Here is a 22,606-nt window from a genome sequence, read left to right as displayed (position 1 = left end):
CTGAAACCTTTTTTTAAAAAATGATTTTATTTTATTCACTTCTCTCCCCTTCCCCCTGTTGTCTACTCTCTGTGTCCATTTGCTGTGTGTTCTTCTGCATTCGCTTGCATTATCTGGGGGCACTGGGAAACTGCGTCTCTTTTTTGTTGTGTCATCTTGCTGCGTCAACTCTGTGTGTGTGGCGCCACTCCTGGGCAGGTTGCTCTTTTTTCACTTGGGGTGACTCTCCTTACGGGGCACACTCCTTGAGGGTGGGTACCCCTATGTGGGGACTCCCCTACGTGGTACAGCACTCATTGTGTGCAGCAGCACTGTGAGTGGGCCAGCTTACCACACAGGTCAGTCCTGGGGATTGAACCCTGGACTCTCCATATGGTAGATGGATGCTCTATCAGTTGAGCCACGACTGCTTGCCTCTGAAATCTTTTAAATTACCATCTTAAACTCCATATCAGCATATTATCTTAATAATAGCTGTTAGTTGTTGAAGTTTTGTGTCCTTGCTGTCACAAGTTATATTTCTGAAGTTTGGGTGCATCTGCACCAAAATATTCATATAAGTATAAAAGATTTAGGCATTTACTGCAGGAAAATGAAGTATCAGTGACCCTGAAAGGCTGTGTTTTAGAAGCTGCCTTGTTCTGCCTTATGGTCTAAGTGAGATTACCACCATTTCCAAAAGTGATTAAACTTAGTGAAAATGGTGCATGGACCCAATTGCTCTTTTAATACTTTTCTTTTCCTGTGAAAAAAAGCCTCTTAGCATTGCTTCTATTATGTTCACTTTTCATGCTGGAAACATTTTGCAGATTTTATGGAATTCTCCACTGAGGAAAATGAAATGCTGATTTTGGATTGCCCACATTATAATAATTGAACAGATACTCAGAACATTGTAGTTGTTGAATAAAGCCTTGTTACAAGGGGAAAAAATATGTTCAGCATATTTAATTTCAGACTTTGCACTACATGAATGCCATTCATTACCTGATGCAAAGTAGGGGATATGAAAAAATACAAGTAATTAATTCCAGTTACAGGGTACAGAGTGCCTTATTTTTTTTTTTTTTTTTTTTTTTTTAGCTGTTGGCGTTGAAAAATCTTAAATCAAGAATATTGTAGAATTCATCGGTACTATATTATGTGGGATATACCAAAATTAGCTAACATTTTTCAGGGCTTAGATATTTTAGACATGTTCCATGTGCTTTATGTATTAATTAATTGAATCCTCACAGCAGCCCAAAGAGGAGGGTACTACATTATTCCCATTTTATAAGTGAGGAAAGTAGGTAGGTCAGCAACAGGTAACTTGGCCAATGTCAAACAGCTAGGAAGTATAGGAGTAGTATTTCAGTACTTGTGTTCTTACACGTTGCACTGAGCTCAGATCTTTTTTCTGTGGTGTCTTCTGTTTTTTGACATCATGTATTCTATCAGGAGGACAGAAGTATCTGAATTGCATGATGAGTCCTTGAATTTGAACTTTTTCAGACCAGAGAGCCAATAAAATTAGTTAAAATGGGAACCCAGAAAGGTAAAAAGATATGGAAACTGTTTTTGCCTAGAGAGCATATGCTGATTTGGGGAAATTAGAGCTTTCTTTCTGATGGCCTTGCTGGATTAAGAGGCTAGAAATCAATGCCCAAAGTTCACAAAGTGAGAGGAATCAAATAGGAGACTCTTCCCACAGTGAAGTGAAGACTTAAGTTTGGAGTGAACCATCCATGTTCATAAAGTCTTCATGTTCTGACACCTATGGGTTAACCTTGATTTAAGATGGTTGTTGATTGTTGTGACGAAGGCATTTGTGCCTCTGGAAGAAGGTACATTTATCTTTGACTTCAAATGACACTTAGAAACAATTTTCAAGTAGGAGTATTTCTACCCAGTCAAACATAATCAGGCACTCAAAGTAGTTAAGATACCATTTATAAGAAACAAGAGAAGACGACAACAAAACTAAGTTACAAGGATGTTCCATATTGGAATTAACAGATAAAAATTGTTTAACTGTGTTTATTGTGTTTAAAGGAATAAAACACAAGGTTTAAATATCTTCAGAAAATAAACTATTAGAAATGATGTAAAATCCATTAAAATTTGTAGAGATGAAACAAATGAAAATAAGATGGTAGTTTTAATAGTGGACTAGACACAGCCAAATGAGAATAGTTAAATTAAAAGATAGAATAGACTAATTTATTCATAATATATTAGGAAGTGACAAAATGACAGAAAAGAAGAGGAGGTGAAAAGACATCAAAGAAATGTGAAGATGTTTATATGTTTAAATCCATCTTAGAAGATGAGGAAAAGAGAATGAATTACATGTAGTATTTGGAGAGGTAATAACTAAAAATTACCGTAACTGATAAAAGAAACAAATCCACAGATTTAAAAAAGTGCAAAGAATTCGAAGCAGAATAAATAAGCAGAAATCCACACCCAGATAGAGAATGAAACTGAAGAAAATGAGAACAAAGAGAAAATATCAAAGCAACTTCAAAAAAAGGTCAATTTTCTTTAAAGGAGTGAATGTCTCAAGAGCAAAAATGGAAGCCATAAGATATTGAAATTATATGTTTAACAAGGTAAAAGGAAATAAATGAAAATCTAGCCTTCTATGTCTTATGAAAATGTAGTTCCAAAGTAAAGATCAAATAAAAACATATTCCAACAAACAAAAACAGATAAAATTTGCTACAGGTGGCCTGCAAAGGAAATTTTTATAATATACTTTAGGTAGAAGGAAAAACAATTAGATTGAGTATCTGAGATATGAGTAGAAATAAAAACCAATGAAAAGTGATAGTCTACAGGTAATCTACATTAATGTTGCCAGTATTTAAAACCATCAATAATAACACTGTTTTGAGGGGAGCTAAAATGTATGTATATATGTATGTAATATGGAGAGAGAGAGGGAGAGAGAGAGAGAAAACATTGTGCATAATTGCATATTACTTTGGAGAGAGTTACAATGTTCTAAAGCCATATGCTGTCAGGGAGGAGAATAAAGCTGTTTATTTACCTTAGATTGTGATAAATTATAGAAGCATGTTTTAATTTCTAGGCTAACCACTTAAAGAACATTTTATAGTTTTCAAACTAGTAGATAGGAAAAACTGGAATGACAAAAACAATACCCAATCAGTCCGAGAAGAAGGCATAAAAAGAGAAAAGGTGGTTCAAGCGGAATATAGAAAAAACAATTACAAATTTAAGACAAAACAGGTTGTAATTATATTAAATGTAAATGAGCTAAAATGCCAGTTAAAAGACAAAGAGATTAGCTTTCTGAAATAAGAAAAAACTCTAATTACATGGTGTTGAATAGTCATCTAACATAAAAGTATACTGAAAGCCTAAATTAAAAAGATGAAATAACATAAATTATTTAAATATTAATCAAAAGAAAAATTGCATACTATATTAGTATCAGATAAAATAGACTTTGAGGCAAAAACTTTTTTTCTAGAGATAAAAAGAGTTACTTTTTATCCTCAAGTAACAGAGAATGCCTGACCAGATCCTTATACTATCTTAGAACAATTTTCATTTTTTTAAGTATGTAAAACAAACTCAATTCAATAGTGGGTTGTTGGATGTAAGTTTACTATACATGGAAGGCTGATGTCTTTTGAATTACTATCCCCAACTGTTTTAAGACATACTTATATGTAGAACCAATTGTCTGCAAAGATACATCTAGTATTGTATTTTCCAAACTGTGTCACAAAGAACCCTTATTCTGTGTGATAGTAATAGGAATTCTGTCAAAAGTATTTCATGATGAATTTAGTTTGGGAAATTATTAAATCTTGTGTCACTGTCTTGGAAGTTTATAATTCTGTTAGTATGTTAAGATGTCTGACCTGTCCTGTAGTAAAAAACACTTTTAACTTTGTTTGGGCTTTCTTTTTCCAAATGCATTTGATGACAAATCCCTTTTCCAAGAGATACTTTAAGTATTTCACAAAATTAGAGTTTTTTGGAAGACTCTTTGAAAATGTTGCTTCAGATAATTTGGAGTTGGCTTTTATTGCATTATTTTATTTATTTTTTTATTTCCCACCCCCCCCCCACCCCCACCCCCCCCCCCCGTTGTCTGTTCTCTGTGTCCATTTGCTGCATGTTGTTCTTTTTTTGTCCGCTTCTGTTGTCGTCAGCAGCATGGGAATCTGTGTCTCTTTTTCTTGTTGCATCATCTTGCTGTGTCAGCTCTCCTTGTGTGCAGTACCATTCTTGGGCAGGCTGAACTTTCTTTTGCACTGGGTGGCTCTCCTTACAGGGTGCACTCCCCTATGCGAGGGACACCCCTGCGTGGCACAGCACTCCTTGTGCGCATCAGCACTGCACGTGGGCCAGCTCCACATGGGTCAAGGAGGCCCGGGGTTTGAACTGCAGACCTCCCATGTGGTAGACGGATGCCCTAACCACTGGGCCAAGTCCGCTTCCCTATTGCATTTTTATAATATAATAAATTCTATACCACCATGTTTTAATAAACCAATTAGTTTATTAATTATAATTCTATACATCTTAGTTCAGTCTTGCCATTTTTTCTACTGATTTATATCCTGAAAAAGTTTTAGAATTATTCTCTTTAGCTTGCTTCAAGAACCAAAAGCCTTCTCAAGTACTTCTCATTTTCTAACATTTTTCTGAGGGTGAATCATCAAAGAATTTTACAATATTATATCAGGCAATGACTGAGTGATAAAGTACATTTTCAAGTGCTGGAAACGCATGGGCTCTTGTAGAATGACCCAATCTATAGTATGTTATTCTATTCAGGCCAGAGGTAGAGTTGGAGAACTCAGTGTTGGGAAGAATTGATTGGTTGAACAATTTGTATTGTTATTTCAACACACATTGTTGTACAGTAGTAATATTACCTCCACCCCAAAATCACCAATTACCTTAGGAAGAAAAATGAATATTAAATCTAAAGGGCAACCTGTGAAGAAACAAGAAGGTGAGACTAGGGCAATTTGGGTAAGAAATCAGGGTTTAGTTTTTACTTTGCGTACTACATAGAACCTTGCATGAAGCCAGGCACACATACATTCTCTGCTTTGGTCATTTGGCTATTGCTTTGGACACAAGATAGGATTATATTTTTTGCCCATGTAATATAAGGTATGACCATGAGACTTCCTTTTAGCCAAAACGTTGTAAGAACTGTGGTGTGGTTTTCTGCTAATGCATATGAAGAGATGGAGCATCCATCAGCAAGGAACCTTAACCACGAACATAGGCTCCCCTGCTAACATCAACAAGATAAACACTTGGCTGTTTTGAACTGCTGAGGTTTTTCAAGATGTTTGTTCCTGCAACATCACTTAGCCTGTTTTGACTGAAACAATATTTTAGTTTTTATTCCCATTCCTGTCGCTAGTCGTTTGGGATATCCAGCATAAGTTTTTTTCATTTTAAAGTCATAAAGTTGCTTTTGACTATGTCTGCGGTCCCTTCTAGTCCATGGATATTAGGATGCAAGTCCCAAGTATGGTTGTGGTTGTTTTCCTCTTTGCAAAGTAAATGAAAGCACATAAGGCACAAAGCATTGGTATGTCCTTCCTGAGGCCGGCCACAGTCAGGGAACCTCTTACGTGTGTCCTTTGGCACAGTAAATTGTGAGGAGTATGTCTGCCTTTTCTTTTTTTTTTAAAGATTTATTTATTTATTTAATCCCCCCCCCCCCCCACTTCTGTTGTCATCAGCGGCACGGGAAGTGTGGTCAGCACCATTCCTGGGCAGGCTGCACTTTCTTTGGTACTGGGCGGCTCTCCTTATGGGGCGCACTCTTTGAATGTGGGGCTCCCCTACGCAGGTCGCGTGGCACGGCACTCCTTGTGCGCATCAGCATTGCACGTGGGCCAGCTCCACACGGGTCAAGGAGGCCTGGGGTTTGAATCGCGGACCTCCCATGTGGTAGACGGACGCCCTAACCATTGCACCAAGTCTGTTTCCCAGTCTGCCTTCTCTTGAACCTGTGAGCTCCCCACGAGCAGAAGCTGCACCTTCCTCATCTCTAACCTTTCAGTGCATTGTCATGAATTCACTTCTCTTAAACAGTTTAAATGACTTGGATCTGGAAAGCTGTACCCAAAAGTCTTACACAATTATCTCTCTTAATTTTGACATTAGACACGGAACACTAATTGGTACCAATCATTCAGGGTTAAGCGTTGATTCATTGGCTTGGGACTTCCCGTACTCTAACCACTTAGACTAAAACACACACCATGACTAAATAGATGTGCTTGAGAGTGCCTACAAAGGCTGCTTAATTATTTTTGTGTTCAGAGGAAATGAAGAAACATAGGCATGTTACAAAACCTTCGTTTGATGAGAACCAGTAATCAAAGTGTCTACTTGTATATTCTGATGTATACATTCAAGTGCAGTTTCACCCTTGAGACATCTTATAACAAGAATTCAGTGAGTCTTAATGAGTTTCCACATTTAGTCCTCTATATCTGTTCAGGCCTGTAATGAAAGTATCAAAAACATTCTTTTAGGTTTTACTATTTAAAGACTTTCGGGGAGAATGATTCTTTAATCTTTTGTGGTATCTTTGTTAGTCATTTAATTACCTATATAGATAAGAAGTTTTTTCCCTTAGTTTAACTGTTCACATGCTATGGTTTAATTTGGCTGTTTCTGTCAGTTTTGTCACTACTGGTCAGCATTCTCTTTCAAATGACTTTTCACACAATTGAGAGCATCAGATAATGAGGTCAACTTAAGAGTGTGTAAGCTACCTCTTATAAGTGGTACCACTTAACCTTTGCAGTGGACAGGCCTTCTAATTATTGGTTTCCTGCAAGTTGGTCAAAGCTGCTGATTTAAGTCTAAATGGGGTCCAGTGCTAGGATGATCTTTGGTTTAGCAGTAATATGTCTATTTTGTGGGCCTGGGAGAATACCACATTTTTTTTCCTCTACAAAAACCCCAAAATTTCAGTATGATTTCTATTGCTTCAAAAGGAAAAGGTAACTGAGGTTGGAAAACACTAGAAACTGATGAGAGACATTCTTCTTCTTTTTCTTTGAACAAATGGGCCTATGCCTTGTTTTTAATTTCCTAGCTGTTAGAACAAATACCACACAATGGGTTGGTATAGCAACAAGAATTTATTGGGTCATGATTGCAGAGCCTAGAAGGCTTGTTTCCTCCTGAAACCTTAAGGACTTTCAGTCATTTTAGAACAATGCTAAATACAAAATCTTATCAAGATCAGTTCTGGATTAGGTCAACCTGAGAGTAAAATTCCTCTGTCTAATGGAACTATGAAACCTGGAAAACTACTTATCTGCTTCCAATGTACAATGAAGGCATAGGGTAAACATTCCCATTCCAGAAGGGAGAAACTGGAAGAAAAATGGGTCAGCGTTCCCAAACAAGTCCAAAACCCTGAAGGACAAACTGCACTAGATTTCAAGGTCTGTGGGTCAGGTGTGGTTTGACTTTTTGTCCTACGGGCTGTATGGAGCAAGGGCCCTACCTGTTCCAAGTGCTTTTGTGGTGGCCTTGCTCTCCCTGAACCCTGGGGTATAAGCTCTACCCTCTCCAAGCATCAGAATGGCAGCTGGGCTCTCCACCAACACTGGGTACACACCCCACCCTCTTTGGCATTGGGGTGGTGATACTCTCCTTGAAAAACATGATACAAGCTCCAACCCCTCCAAGTGCTATTCCAAGTGCCCCTTCCAGTGCAGGGGCAGAATTGTGCTTTCCACACACATGGACAGACCCACTATCTTGGCTCAAGGAGATCTTTTGAGCCCAGACCTTTGCTTCCATGATTCTGCCCTTGAAGTCTTTTTGTTTTTCTTCAATTTGTCCTTTCTCCATTCCTTTCAGTTTAGGCTGGCAGTTCATACAAATTTTGCAAAAATCTTGTTTGCTTTGAATGCAGTTCAATGGAGTCAAACCATCGGACAATAGAACTTACCACAAATCCTTCCAGGACAACTGCATTTCCAATCCTGACTTTCACTGAAATTGCTGATTGAATCCTTGTTTAACTATATCTTCTTTAGCAAAGGATTGTTGAGTCAAGCCTTCACATGGAACTGTGTGCTCTGGGAACTCACTTCCTGAAAGCTTAGGAAGATCCCTGATAGAGCTGCTTCTGGCTCAAGTCTCAGAGCCTGCTTCCTGGATAGGGTGAGAATTTTCCAAATCAAAATGTGTGGATTCTTTGTGCTTGAGAGTTGAATTCTCAGCTTATCCTTTTCTGCTTGCATTTTACTATAAACTGCAAGGAGAAGCCAGGCTTCACCTTCCACACTTAGCTTGGAAATCTCCTCAGCTAAACGCCCAAGTTCATTGCTTTCAAGTTCCACTTTTTTTTTTTCAAATTCTACTCAATTTATTCATTTTTTAAAAAGATATTACATTTTAAAAAAAATGAGGTCCCCATTTGCCCCCACCGCCCCCACCCCACCACTGTGAGTACATCTCCGGGTATCACTGCACCCCATGTCCCGTGTTCCACATCATAGCCCACACTTTCCCACATTCCATCCAGTGGGCTATGGGAGGACATACTACATCCAGCAATTGTCCCTGGGGCACCACCCAGGACAGCTCCAAGTCCCGAGAATGCCTCCACATCTCTTCTCTTCATCCCCTTCCCCGCACCCAGCAGCCACCATGGCCACTTTTTCCACATCAATGCCACATTTTCTCTATTATTAACCACAATAGTTCATGAATAGAATATCATTAAGTCCACTCTGATCCTTACTGTATTCCTCCTTCCTGTGGACCTTGGCTTGGTTGTGTCCATTCCACATCTATGTCAAGAGGGGGCTTAGATTCCACATGGATATTGGATGCAATCCTCCTGCTTTCAGTTGCAGGCACTCTAGGCTCCATGGTGTGGTGGTTGACATTCTTCAACTCCATGTTAGCTGAGTAGAGTAAGTCCAATAAATCAGAATGTAGGAGCTGTAGTCTGTTGAGGTCAGGGTCTGGCTATCTTATTGTCAATCCAGAGATTCAAATCCCCTAGATATATCTTAAGCCCCAGCACCAACTACAATTCCAGTAAAGTAGCATGAAAGGCTTGTGAAAAGAGATCACATCTGAGTCCAGCTCCATCATGCAGAAATATCAGCTCCAAAGAAGGGCCAACTGACATGGCAGTGAACCCCATCTGCCATGATCATAGAACCTGTGGGTCTCTTTAGCCCTCAAAAGGACCAATACCTGGGGTTGTATCTACTTTATCTGTCTTTGAGACTCTGCTCAGGTGTGCATAAAGGCAATCCTTCTGACAACTTCCAGACTCTTTTTTAGAGACTCATAGCCATATAAACTCATTTGTCCTTTCCATTTCCCCCTTAATTTAGGTCAAACAGCATTTTTAACTCCTGGTATTATATGTAGACAGGGATATTCTGCTGGTCCACGTTGAACCTTTAATTCAAGGTCATTTTCTAGTTGCATCATCAGCTGGTACTTGGTAGTGATCCCTCGGTGCCAGGGAGGCTCATCCCTGGGTGTCATGTCCCACGCTGGGGGGAAGGCATTGCATTTACATGCTGAGTTTGGCTTCGAGACTGGCCACATTTGAGTAACATGGAGGCTGTCAGGAGGGAACTTCTAGGCACAGTGCTGCTCTAGGCCTTATTCTTATTTCAGGCATATAGGCTCACAAGCATAGTCATTAGTATCAGGGCCTCACTGTTGGACCCTCATTCCTTCCTGATCCTTACCGTTGCACCTGGGGGACTGCCGCTGCTCCCCTAGGGACCATGACAGAGCCCCCCCAGGCCAGTAACCCAGTACCCCCCCAGCTGTTGTTTTTAATTGTTTCCACTATGAGTATATCCAAACATTTCCATGTCCCCTGGACATATGCCCTGTATAACTCCCGGTCAACTATATATCGCCTGTCAATAACATCCCATACCAGTATTCCTCTGCTGCCATTGTTGAACCACTCTGTGATCCAAAACTTCCTGAAAAGTGAAGCCCAATATAATGTTAGGTTCCCCTACTAGTAAAATGGAATATAGCGATGAGTTTAAAGGTTAGATATAGAACACATATTGATTTGGAAAAATTCTACATCCTATCTTTTTCTTTTCTTTTTTCCTAATTATTGAGCTTCTCTTCACAGGAGCCCTAGATCACAGTAAATTTTAATCTGACATCAGAACACAATTTTGCCAAGTTGTCTGCCACTTTATAACAAAGATTTTCTTTCTTCTCATTTCCAAAAACATATTCATTATTTCCTTCTAAGGCCCATTGGAAGTAGCTTTTAACATCCGTATTTCTACCAACAGTTTCTTTAAAGCAATCTAGGTTTTTTCTATTGAAAGCTCACAATTCTTCCCACCTTTAACCATTACCCAATTCCAAAGCCGTGTTCAAATTTTTATGAATTTGTCATAGCAGCACTCCACTTTTCAGTAACAAAATGCTTTTCTTCTAAGCTGCTAAAATAAATACCATACAAAGGGTTGGCTGAATAGTAGGAATTTATAGGCTCCTGGTTTCAGAAGCTAGAAGACTTGCTTCCTCCAGGGTCAGTATCTTTGTGCTGGCTGGCAATTTTTGGTGTTCCTCAGCTTTTATGTCACTTGGCAATGCACATCATAGTGTCTTCTCCTTTCTCTTCCAGGTTCAGTTGACTTCAAACTTCTAGTTTTTCCTGTGACTTCTCTCTGTTTGTCCAATTTCCTTTGCTTATAAGAACTTCAGCCTTATCAGATTATGGCCTACCTACATTCAGTTTTAGCACACCTTACCTAATAACATTTGCAAAGGTCCTATTTACAAATGAGTTCACAAAATCAGAACAGGGCTTGGGACCTGAACTTCCCTTTCATGGGGGACATGATTCAATCCCCATCATGCCTTGGTTAGTAGTTGATGAGTATTTTTTGGTAAGGATGGTAATTTTATCCATTATGGCTGGCCATTAGCTTGATAGGGGAATATCCTTGGCCACTCACCTGCCCACTTGATCACTGTTAACAACAGAAACACAGAAGTAAGAAAAGATAATTTTGGGTTGGGGTGGACCCTTCTCCCAAGGTAAGATGTGTTCATGGTCCAAGAATTCATTCTTAGTATGGGTGCTGCTGGCACTGGATACAGTTTTAGAAGCGTTCCTTAAGGCATCTTTTGAAATGTTCAGGTGAGGTGTCAGGATAGCATTGATTTTATTAATTTCTACTGTTGATTGAGATTCAAACTATTCTTTCTTCCCCATTTTAAGAAAGGTCACCTTCTTCTTGTCTTCTCCATTTAAGGAAGGTTACATCTTCAGTAGCCTAGTTATTCTGAGACTGTTATATCAAGGGTGAGAATTTACTTTTCTTTGGTTTAAGTACTCCCAGAACATGTTCACAATACTGAAGGACCAAATTATTATAGAACAAATTACTTTTTATTGCTTACTTAGAGAAAATTAATTCTAACTATCAAATAATTTCTGTAGGCAAGAATCACTGACAAACCCAACACTATGTCTGATTCATGTATTCAAAGTAGTACATTTTAAAACAAATTCTGTTCAAATTTGCTCCATGTCACCTTTTCCCATGGCTGAATTTATTCCACCTTGATCTCTAGAAATACCCACCTTTCATTATCATGTCTTCAGGATATAAATCATCCACTCCTCCTTATTGTTACTGTTCAGCTTCCAGGGTCAGTCTCCTTAGGTCTACATTTTTTGAGTTTGGCTCACTATTGCCCTCTATAACCCTACTCCTGTTGTTGATTTTAATTCTGTTGATTTTAGTACCTACATACATTATCCCTCCAAAACCTGAATTCTCAGTTCCTTAATCTCTTCCCCTTTCCCTGTCTTACCTGCTCAGTCCCATGGTCATTCCTTGGACCTTGCATTTACCAATGACTGTAAGTTCTCTATAATCCCAGTCTCATTTTTCACTCAACCTGACCACCACCGTCTATCTTTCCAACATACTCCCAACTCCTTCAACTTTCTTGGGTCCTCCAATCTACTCATTCTACTGATTTTCATAATCCCTAACTTCTCTGATGTTTTCATTTCTTTCCTTATGGCTTAAATTTCATGGTCAATAATTATATTCAATCTCTTCAACATGTATAATTTCATTGTCCTTTCTATTGCTTTGTGGTACCTTTAGGCAAACTCGCAAACTTGGTTAAATCCCTTTTTCTCCATATAATACACCTGAAACCAAAGTAGCAGAACATGGATGCAGAAAAAATATACCATGTTCATGGTCTGACTAATTTCACAACCGTGAGCCTTGTGTGAGCCATCAATGATGCTTGAATATCCTACTTCTTTACTCTATTTTCCATTCCCTTTTCACATCTTCTTGTCTCTCCCCAAATATTCAACTCCTCCTTCTCAAATGAACTATTTGTATTTCTATCTGAGACCAATTTCTCCAAAGAATCCATATTTTCTCTACTCAAGGACATCTTTCCTTTGCTTCTATTTCTCCCTACCTCACTACTTTACCCCTCTAGACTGAAATATATTGTCCATCTGAAAAGCCTTGTTTTGTCCCTACTTCCTTCTCTAGTTACTGGTCCATTACTCTGCCCCACTTTGTAGCAAAATTCCCTGAAAGCATGGTCAATACTAATTGTCTCCATTTCCTCTATTTCTACTTTTTCTTAAATCCACGTTTGCCCCTGCTACTCCATCAAAGCTTCTCTTTTCAAGACCACCATTGGCCCCCATGTTTTAAAATCCAATAGTCAGTTCTCAGAATGAGTTTACATGATCTTTTGCTAGAATTTTACTTTTTGGTAGCAGCTGAACATGCTCTCCTCTTTTGAACTCTTTATTCACTTGGCTTCTAGGGCACCACACACTTTGGTTTCCTTACTACGTCATTGGTTCTCCTACTTTATGTCTTTTGCTGATTCTCCTCTTCTTCCTAGTCACTAAATGTTGGAGTGTCCCAGTGCCTGTCCCATAGATGGTTCTTTTTGTTTACTCTTACTTCCTTGGTGAGCTCATAAACTTTATGAGCTTAAATTTCATCTATATGGTAATTACTTACAAATTTCTATATCCAACCCAAATCTTTGTCTGAACTTTGACTTGAATTCCAAAGCTTTATCAATATTTCCACTTCAACATTTCTACTCAGTGTCTCAAACTTAAAATATTTAAAATTAAATTCGTAATCTAAATCTAATTTCTTTAAAAAACATCTCTTCTATTCAGTTTTCCCATCTTAGATTAATTAATGATCTTTTTTACTTATTCAGGCCCCAAAACCTGTTATGATCCCAAATCCATTATTTCCTTTTTTTCTTACCCTCTCAAATCTTCTTCAGGAAATCCTGCAGGATCTACATTCAATATATTTACATATTCAGAATCTGACTGTTTCACATCACTTTTATTGCTCCCAGAGCAATCCAAGTCACTGTTACTTCTTGTTTTCTAGTTGCTTCTCCTGCTTCCTCATTTGACTCATATCAGTGTATCTTAAAGTGAGAGTGATCTGGACAAAATCTGCAAAGTTCCCTGGCTTTTTCAAGATTAAAGCTAAGTGCTGAAAGAGGCTGCATAACTCCACAGTCTTGCCCCTATTACTCTCTTGACCTCTCTGCCATTTCCCTTACCTAGTGCCAGCCACATTTGGCATCCTTGCTGCCCCTCAAAGATCGTAGGCATGCTCCCTTCTTAGAGGCTTAGTCTTAGCTGCTTCCTCTGCCTGTAACATTCTTCCATCAGATATTTATGTGTCTAATTCCCTTGTACCTTAAGTCATTTCTCAAATGGAACTTCATTGATTAAACCCACCTTGAGTCTTCCATTTGAAATTGCAAGCTACTCTCTCACTTAGCCCCATACTTCCTGACTTGCTCTGTATTTTTCTCTGGCACTATTGCCTTCTAACACACTTGTGTAGTATGGATTTTTTTTTTCATTTTGTGTCCTATGCTACTGGACAGTTCTTGGCATATAGTAGATACTCAGTAAATATTTGCTGAATGTAGAGTGAATTATTTGTGTGCCTTATTTTCTCTACTATTTTCTCTACTTATTTTCTCTACTAGTAAATTCTTTTCTTTCCTTCCACAAACAGGTATATTGGAGTGTTTCCTAGAAATGTTGAAGGGAATTCAAAAATGAATATGATGGTCCCAGTCTACAGGGAACATGAAGGTTTACAGACTAAGAATTTTATCGTTATTAAGTACAATGCAGGGAAGCAGATGTGGCTCAGGTGATAGGGCTTCTGCCTACCATGTGGAAGGACCCAGGTTTGATTTCTGAGGCTTCCTGGTGAAAAAGAAGAAGAGAAAGCATGCTCATGTGGTGAGCCAAGTGCCCACGTGGTAAGCTGAGTGTCCACGTGGTGAGCCAAGTGCCTGCATGGCAGGTCAAGTGTCCATGTGGCAAGCTGAGCACCTGCACAGTGAGCCAGTACCTGCGCAAGTGAGTAACGCAGCAAGGTGATGATGCAACTAGAAAGGTGAAGGGGAGAGTCAAGGTGAAACACAACATAAACCAGAACTGAGGTGATGCAAGTGACAGCTAAACTCTCTCCACATCAGAAGTCCCTGGGATGGAATCCTGGTGAATCCTAGAGGAGAAAAAATGAGAAGAGAAGACAAAAAGAGAAATAGACGCAGAAGATCATATGGCGAATGGACACAGACAGCAAAAACAGCAAGGCAGGAGAAAATAATAAAAAAATAAAATAAAAATAATAAAAAAAGTACAATGCAGAATGTGTGATACCAGCTCTGAGAGTAAGAACCTGTGCAAGGAATTTTTTCTATAAGACATGATATATTAAATAGATTTGAAATATAAGTTAGAGTTTACCAGGTAGGTCAAAAAGTAAGGGATTTTAAAGTAGGAAAAATGTCCATTTATATCATATCCTGCTTATCTAAGTAGGATGTAAGAGTGCATTTTAAAAATTAATGAAGGAATGATATCCTTTTACACTTTGAAAATACATAACACATACACGGAGGTGGATTTACCATGAAGCTAGTGAGGCTCAGATATCAGCACCCAGAAGAGACCATGGTAAATTTATCGACATGTATGTATAGTAGAAATTGTGAGGGTAAGTTAGGACTGATGTAATTTTTCTCTCTGCCTCGTTTTCTTTTCCTTTTTACCATTTGTTTGGTGGTGGTGGCATTGAAGTGGCCACAGGCATTTCTGCGATGTGACTGAGGGGTGACAGAGATGGGGTTCCAGGTAGTTTGTCTTTAGTGTGACATATTTGTGTGGTTGACTGTGACATATTTGTGTGGTTGACTGTCACATCTGTGTATGGCTAAGTTATTTCATGGGTGCTCCCAATTCCCCTTATGCCCACTCTCTTGGCAATGTTGAGGAATGGGCAGGACCCTGAGTGGTAAGTCAGCACTTACTATATCGTGCCCTGTCCAAGTATGGGTGGTGGAGGAGAAATCATGGTGTGAAACATACAGAATCAGCTGGTGGTGTGAGGAAAAGGTTTCCATTGGCCAGATGTGCAAAACAGTAACTGAAACACTTGGTTCTCCTGGTAAATATGGAACTTATCACTTTCAGAAAAAAAAACACAAAATTTATTATGTTTTTACAATAAGAGCATTGACAAAAACTGGATAATAAGTATTATCACATACAAATATTCTATAAGAAAACTGGAAATTACTGTAATCTTACATTCTGTGTGCAAAAGGAACTTGGTTAGGGGTCCATGACATTACCACTAATGAGTATGAAACTTAAAGAAGCATTTTAAAACATAGTAAGAAGCGTTGTTGTTAACCACATTGGGGTAAAGATTGAAATATTGTACTATTCTTTCTATTGAAAATGATATTTCTAAATTTTTGTTATATAAGAGAATGCAGTAAAATTGTAGGAAAAAGTTTTATAGGTTTATTAAGCAGTTAAATAATAAAATTTTAGGCCATTCTGGATTTGTGATATTTGTGATAAATAAAACTTTAAAAATGTGCTAATTGTAGCTTTTATCATTTTAACATTTGCTTCCATATATAATTATACATTTATAATTTTGCACTGTTTTTCTTAAAGGATATCTCAAATTGTGTATGCTTCAGGGCCCACCAAACCCGGAGTGGCCTCTGCACAATTTTTTAAAACTTTATTTCAACTTAAAAAAAAAAATAACAGATACAAGATGGCTTAACAAATGATGGAAGCATTACTTTAAAAAATCTTGTCCAGGCATGTTGATCTTATTTAATCCAAAACAAAACAAAACAAAACAACTATTGTTTCTCTAGTGTTCCAAAAGATGAATGAATGAGCATAGATTGGTTAAATGACATGACCAAAGTCTACTAGTTAATGAAGGAAATGAAAAAAAGAAAAAACTTGATCATATTTACATCTCATAAAACTAAATTCCATATTCTTTTCTTTGACCTTTAGCATTGATATAGTACCTTCTTTGCCTTTGCTACAAAAATATTGCAATATTACTATTAACTGTAGTCTAAGTTATATTAGTTGTATTTTTCCTATCTGTCACCATACTCTTCACACCTTGTAATAGAGGAATATTTCTGTATGTATTATTAACCATAATCCTCATCTACCACTGGTGTCACTATATTGTACAGTCCCTAGATTATCCCCCAACTGTTTTTCAGATAACATTAGCCTCCAAAACTACCCCTTTCAACCACAATCACATTTATTTATCTACTTTTTTATCTTTTTAAAAAACATACATAGATTACATAAAGTGTTACATTAAAAAATATAAGAGGTTCCCGTATACCCCACTTCCCACACCCCCCACTCCTCCCACATCAACAACGTCTTACATTACTGTGGTGCATTCATTGCATTTGATGAATACGTTTTGGAGCACTGCTGCACAGCATGGATTATAGTTTACATTGTACTTTACACTCTCCCCCAGTCTATTCAGTGGGTTATGGCAGAATACATGTCTTGCATCTGTCCCTGCAATATCATTCAGGACAGCTCCAAGTCCTGAAAACACCTCATATCATACCACTTCTTCCCTCTCCCTGCCCTCAGCAACTCCCATGGCCACTGTCTCCATATGATATACTTTCCTCCATTACTAGAGTCACAATAATTCTATAGTAGAATACCAGTAAGTCCACTCTAATCCATATTTTATTTCTCCATCCTGAGGACCCTAGGATGGTGATGCCCTCTCCCCCTCTGAATCGAGAGGGGGTTTAGATCCCACATGGCTGATGGATGGAATTCTCCTGCTTGCAGTTGTAGACTCTCTTGGTTCCTTGGTGAACCACAATCACCTTTACATATCAGTAGTGTTAGTTATACTCATTATAATGTGTTATCATCAACTCTATCCATTTCCACATTTTTACAATCAACCTTATTAAATGTTCCACATACATTCAGCATAAGTTCCCCCTTTTCAACCCACATTCCTAGTAACCTATATTCTATTGTTTAACTTCATAAGTTTTCTCATCATATTTAGTTCATATCAGTGAGATCATACAATATTTGTCCTTTTGCGTCTGGCTTATTTCACTCAACATAATATCCTTAAGGTTCATCCACGTTGTCTTATGCATTCCAAGTTTATTTCTTCTTACAACTCAATAGTATTCAATCATATGTATATTACACATTTTGTTTATCCATTCGTCAGTTGACGGGCACTGGGTTGTTTCCATCTTTCAACAATCCTGAATAATGCCACCATGAATATTGGTGTGCAAATATCCATTCATATCCTTGCTTTCAGTTCTTCTGAATATATTCCCAGAAGCAGAATTGCCACATCATAAGGCAGTTATATATTTAGCTTCCAGAGGAGCCGCTAAACTATCTTCCACAGACAAGATCTGCACATTTGTATGGAAAACTCAGTCAAAATATTGGCATCTCAGAAGAAGGTATCTGCCCATAATGACCTTCTTTTTAAACACTATTTCCATTCTTTCTCTAATCTCCTTTGGTTGAAACACATGAACATAAAAATATCCCCAAACCTATCCTAAGAGTTTGGCCACTTATTTAAATTAAAGGTCATCAAATTTTAACAAGTTAGTTTCTTCTTAGCTTACCTCTGAAAGGGCAGAAAAAAAATATTTTGACTCTATTATTAACCTAACAGGAAAATGTTAGGATCACCTCAAGATCAGTGAACTTGTTTCATTGTGGATTTCTCTGGGATCCTAGAAATGGACTATAAACAGTAGCTTCCTCAAAGCATCTAGAACTTCTAATTATTTCCCACTTTCTTTATATCAGTTTCCTATAGTGAAGGATATTCATGGTAATACTAGAGAAAGTGAAGATGGTTTTGATTCTAAGACAGTTTTTCTTTTGCAAAGAAGCACATGAGTTTACTTTGCTCTGGCACATGGCTTTGTGGTTTTAGGTGTTGTTGAAGACTCTGTTTTCAAGCGGGAACCAATTTCAGGCATTTGAAGTTGTCAGTGATGTTAGAAAATGTTGTACCTGTATATTCATGTTGTAATTGTATATTTATGTTGTACCTGTATATTTCCATCAGCAGGAGACAGAATGAGAGAACCTACTTTCTTGTTTCTTCAGAAAATCCACCTCTATCTGTACGGTAAGTAACACAGAGATAATTTATTCTGTCATTACAATGCCAATATCTGTTAACAAAACAAAATTTCATTAAGTAATCTTATTGATTGAAAGTGAAAGTAAGAAAAGAAAAAAAGAAAAAAAGTGAAAGGAAATATCTTTGTTAGAGTGCACTAGACTGTATGATCTAATTCAATTTTGGAAATGAAGCTTAAAATCTTTACTAGAGACTTTTAAATTATATGGAAATATATGATGATTACCTCATTTTGCAGGATCTCTTTATTACTGCTGTGTTGGCTAATTAGTAGAAGTTTTTTTAAAAAACATTTTAAAGAGCCTTAATTTTCATTTAAAAAATGCCACTTTTTTTTTTTCCGGGTCTTAAAGTTAAAATCTATGGTTCTATGTCAAAAGCAGATACAAAGATAAAAAGATAAACTATCTCCTGTTTCTTTTATTATGCTATTCACCTCATACAATGTATGCATCTAATTAAAAAAATGAATGGGATAGAAATTATATAATATTAAGAGAAAGTTTCCATTCATAACCAGGGTCCAAGACTCCCAGAAGAATCTTCCATGATAAAATGTATTGCCCATGAGGTAACTCCTGAGGATAATTTGAAAACAAGAACTAAACTCACTGGTAAGTTATTTTCCAATTAGAGAAATTCCCTGAAGGGTCAGAAACACATTGATGCATTGTCTTCAGTTCAGGATGCAACCAGGTTGGTTGAGTAGCAACAAATTAGTTAAAATACTCGTATTGCTAATTTTATACATCATTTTCAGATTGGTTCTGACCTCTTGGCTCTTCCTCAGTAGTGCTTATTTATTCCTTCTTTCATTGCACACTTTGGGTAAGACTGAATTCATTTCTCCTTAAAATTAAGTGTCGTTGAAGGTGCTATGACAATTTTGTCAACAGCTCCCTTTTCAGACTCACAGTCTAGACTCGAATTATAAATCTTTGGTAAGGAATATTCTCAAGCAGATTAAAAAAACAAGTAAGATATTTTTCTTTAAAGAACTAAACTAAAAGTTTCAAATATTTCCCCTCATAAACTTTAAAACCAGAAAAAGATTTCACAAGATGCTGCAAGATAAATTATTAGTAATCTTTTGCAGTTTATATCAAATCAATTTTGTCATTATAATCAAGACTAATAGTAGCAATTAAAACTTTTTCAAAAAATGTTAAACTCTTAATTTTATGCATTTTGAAGGAACACAGACACAATTTTTTCATATGTAGAAACATTTTTGAATTTTTATTTCAGTTTATATTCATTTTTTACTGTAGTTTTTCTGCTAAGTCAACATAGAAAGCATCATCTCACTAATTCACTAAGCAGCAGGATAATAAAACTGCCAGCTTTGCTCTTCATCAAGGGGTTGGTTTCACTATTTAGAACTGTACTGGGAAGGTATTTCATCCATGTGTTTAGAGACAGCACTAACCAGGTATATCCTGCTAGCTGAAATGACCCAATCATTTCTCCTTTACAGGTCAAACTATCTTGTTAGATGATTGATTGTCATCTTTCTCATTTTTAGTTAAATGCACACAATGTCGTTATTCAAATGTTGCTACATTTTAACTGCTTTAGAGTCTGTATAAGGATTTATCTATGTGTTATAATTACCACTTGTATTATGTGTTGGTTGCCAGATGTGTATCAATAAACTGTGGTCACAATAATATTGGGTAACAAATCACCGCAAACCCAATGGCTCACAACAAAACATTGACTTTCACTTACACATCTCTGAGTCCGGCGTGGACAGGCTGATCTAGATTGGTCTCAGCTAGCCCTGGCTCCAAACTGCAGGCTGAGCTAAATCTACTCTGTGTGTCTCTTACCCTCCTTGGAAGAATGGACAACTCAAGCATGTTCTCCTCATAACAATCCCAAAGCCTTAGGAGGCAAGTCCCACTGCAAAAGCACATGCTTTTTTCAAGTCTTTGCTTTTATCATGTCATGAAAGCAAGTCACATGGCCAGGCTCAATATTAATGAAGCGGGAACGTGCACGCTGTTCATAGCGTGAAGTGAGGCCAGAGATACCCTGTCATACACTGGAATTTCATTTTTAAAACGTTGCTAGTGAATTCACTAGTAGAACCTATCCTTGGAGGCTTGGTCTTAGAAGAACCTCAAATATCTTCATATAAAACCACCTTAAGGGAAACGGACTTGGCCCAGTGGTTAGGGCGTCTGTCTACCACATGGGAGGTCCGCGGTCAAACCCCGGGCCTCCTTGACCCGTGTGGAGCTGGCCATGCGCAGTGCTGATGCATGCAAGGAGTGCCCTGCCACGCAGGGGTGTCCCCCGCATAGGGGAGCCCCATGCGCAAGGAGTGTGCCCTGTAAGGAGAGCCGCCCAGCGCGAAAGAAAGTGCAGCCTGCCCAGGAATGGCGCCGCCCACACTTCCCATGCCACTGAAGACAACAGAAGCTGACAAAGAAACAAGACGCAGCAAATAGACACAGAGAACAGACAACTGAGGGAGGAGGGGAATTAAAAAAATAAATAAATCTTAAAAAAATAAATAAATAAAACCACCTTAAGACATGTATCTGTAAGCAATATCTCAATGAGGCTCCACTGAACCTAAGATGCAGATTTCAATGAAAAATGATAAGCAGCTCAGGTAGAACTTGCAACATGCGCAAAGAAGCATGTTCAAATCAAATGCTCAAATTAATGGCATATGCACAACTTGCTGGCATTCCACCTTACCCCTCCACATATTTCTCAGCTCTTTGGAACCAAAGTAATAGGTACTCTAGACAGAAAATTCACTTTGTCCAACTGCTCAATTTTACCTTAAATACTCCCTCTTCCTTGTCTTTTTTCATGTGTATCCATGCCTCATAGCTCTGTGACTCAATTGGAGAAATCTTTTTAGAAAATAACATAATATCGATTTTATAGCTGTGTGTACAGGAGCAAGGAAAACAAGATGAAGGGAGCTGCTTTGTGGTGATCAGGATTTCCCTTTTTTTGCCATGGTTAGTAGTGGTGAAGGTTTACATTGAGACATTGTTGCTTACAACAGCTCATAGATAGAAGAAATGTTCCCATGAGGGAAAAACAGGTGTTTATTTTGGATGTGCCAAAGGAACTTTCTGCTTGTTGAGGAAATGGAGCTGTGGAGCTCCATTCTGTGGAGCTACTCACAGAATTCTCTTTTCTCAACAAATCTGATGTAACAGATAGCCCTAAAACCCTTCAACCAGTTTGTGACTTCACTGCAAAATCCATTGCTTGAAAATGTGGGAATAAAAATGATATCTTCTTTCTGGAAGTGTAATAGGCAAGTGAATTACTTAATACATTTTCTACTCCCTTTCCCTTTTCCTACGCATACACACACTATATTAAATTTATATTACCTAAGTGAAAGAATGATCCTGCCTTTAGCACAAATGAGAATTTTAGATTATAAATGTCAATGTTTATTGCAAGACATAATGCATGTAAAGCTTTTGCAAGGTTGTTAAGTGTACATGAGATAAATTTTGTAAATCATATTTTGCTTTCTTCCTCATTTTAATCCAAAGAAAATGCTACATGTGAAGAAAATAAAAAAGTGAATTATGTCTTGTGCTGGGCTAGATTCCTTGAGAGCATATTGATTGTGTTTTAACTATGTCAGTACATACTTATGCATGAACTGCATCACTTATGAGATGAATTTATTGAAAGGAAGGTCAACTCATTATGTCAGGATGATGGGTATTGCTAAAGGGGAGAAAATCCTTTCCCGTGGATTTTTTAGGACCCTCACTGGTTATAATTTTCAGCCTCAGGGATTGCCTTTGGTGATCTCTTGCAGAGTTCAGAGACTTTTGGTAAATCAATTTTAAGAAATTGCATCTGTCTTTGAATGGTTTGACAGCAGCACGTCAGCTTTTGTGTATTATTAAAATGAGAACCCAACCTAACCCTAAATTTCCCACCGCAAGAGTTTAAGATACTCCTAGAATTTATTTTAAATTTGCATCATGTCTTAATCACCTCTGCCACCAATTTCAAAAATG

The 22,606-nt window shown here is 37.7% G+C and overlaps 1 long non-coding RNA gene across 2 annotated transcripts in view; it reads left to right on the top strand.

Moving 5' to 3' along the window:
* The window catches only part of LOC101412545 (uncharacterized), a 289,040-nt gene that overhangs the window by 43,839 nt on the left and 222,595 nt on the right, over positions 1-22,606 (top strand). For both annotated transcript variants that reach the window (XR_009184189.2, XR_009184190.2), the window contains exons 3-4: positions 18,513-18,575; positions 19,111-19,204. This is a non-coding gene — a long non-coding RNA (uncharacterized lncRNA). The remainder of the gene's footprint in view (positions 1-18,512; positions 18,576-19,110; positions 19,205-22,606) is intronic.

The sequence above is a fragment of the Dasypus novemcinctus genome, chromosome 31 (genome assembly GCF_030445035.2).
Source record: "Dasypus novemcinctus isolate mDasNov1 chromosome 31, mDasNov1.1.hap2, whole genome shotgun sequence".
In the NCBI taxonomy this organism is placed as follows: Eukaryota; Metazoa; Chordata; class Mammalia; order Cingulata; family Dasypodidae; genus Dasypus; species Dasypus novemcinctus.
Note: the sequence above shows the minus strand (reverse complement) of the source record. Positions and strands in the feature narration are given on the sequence as shown.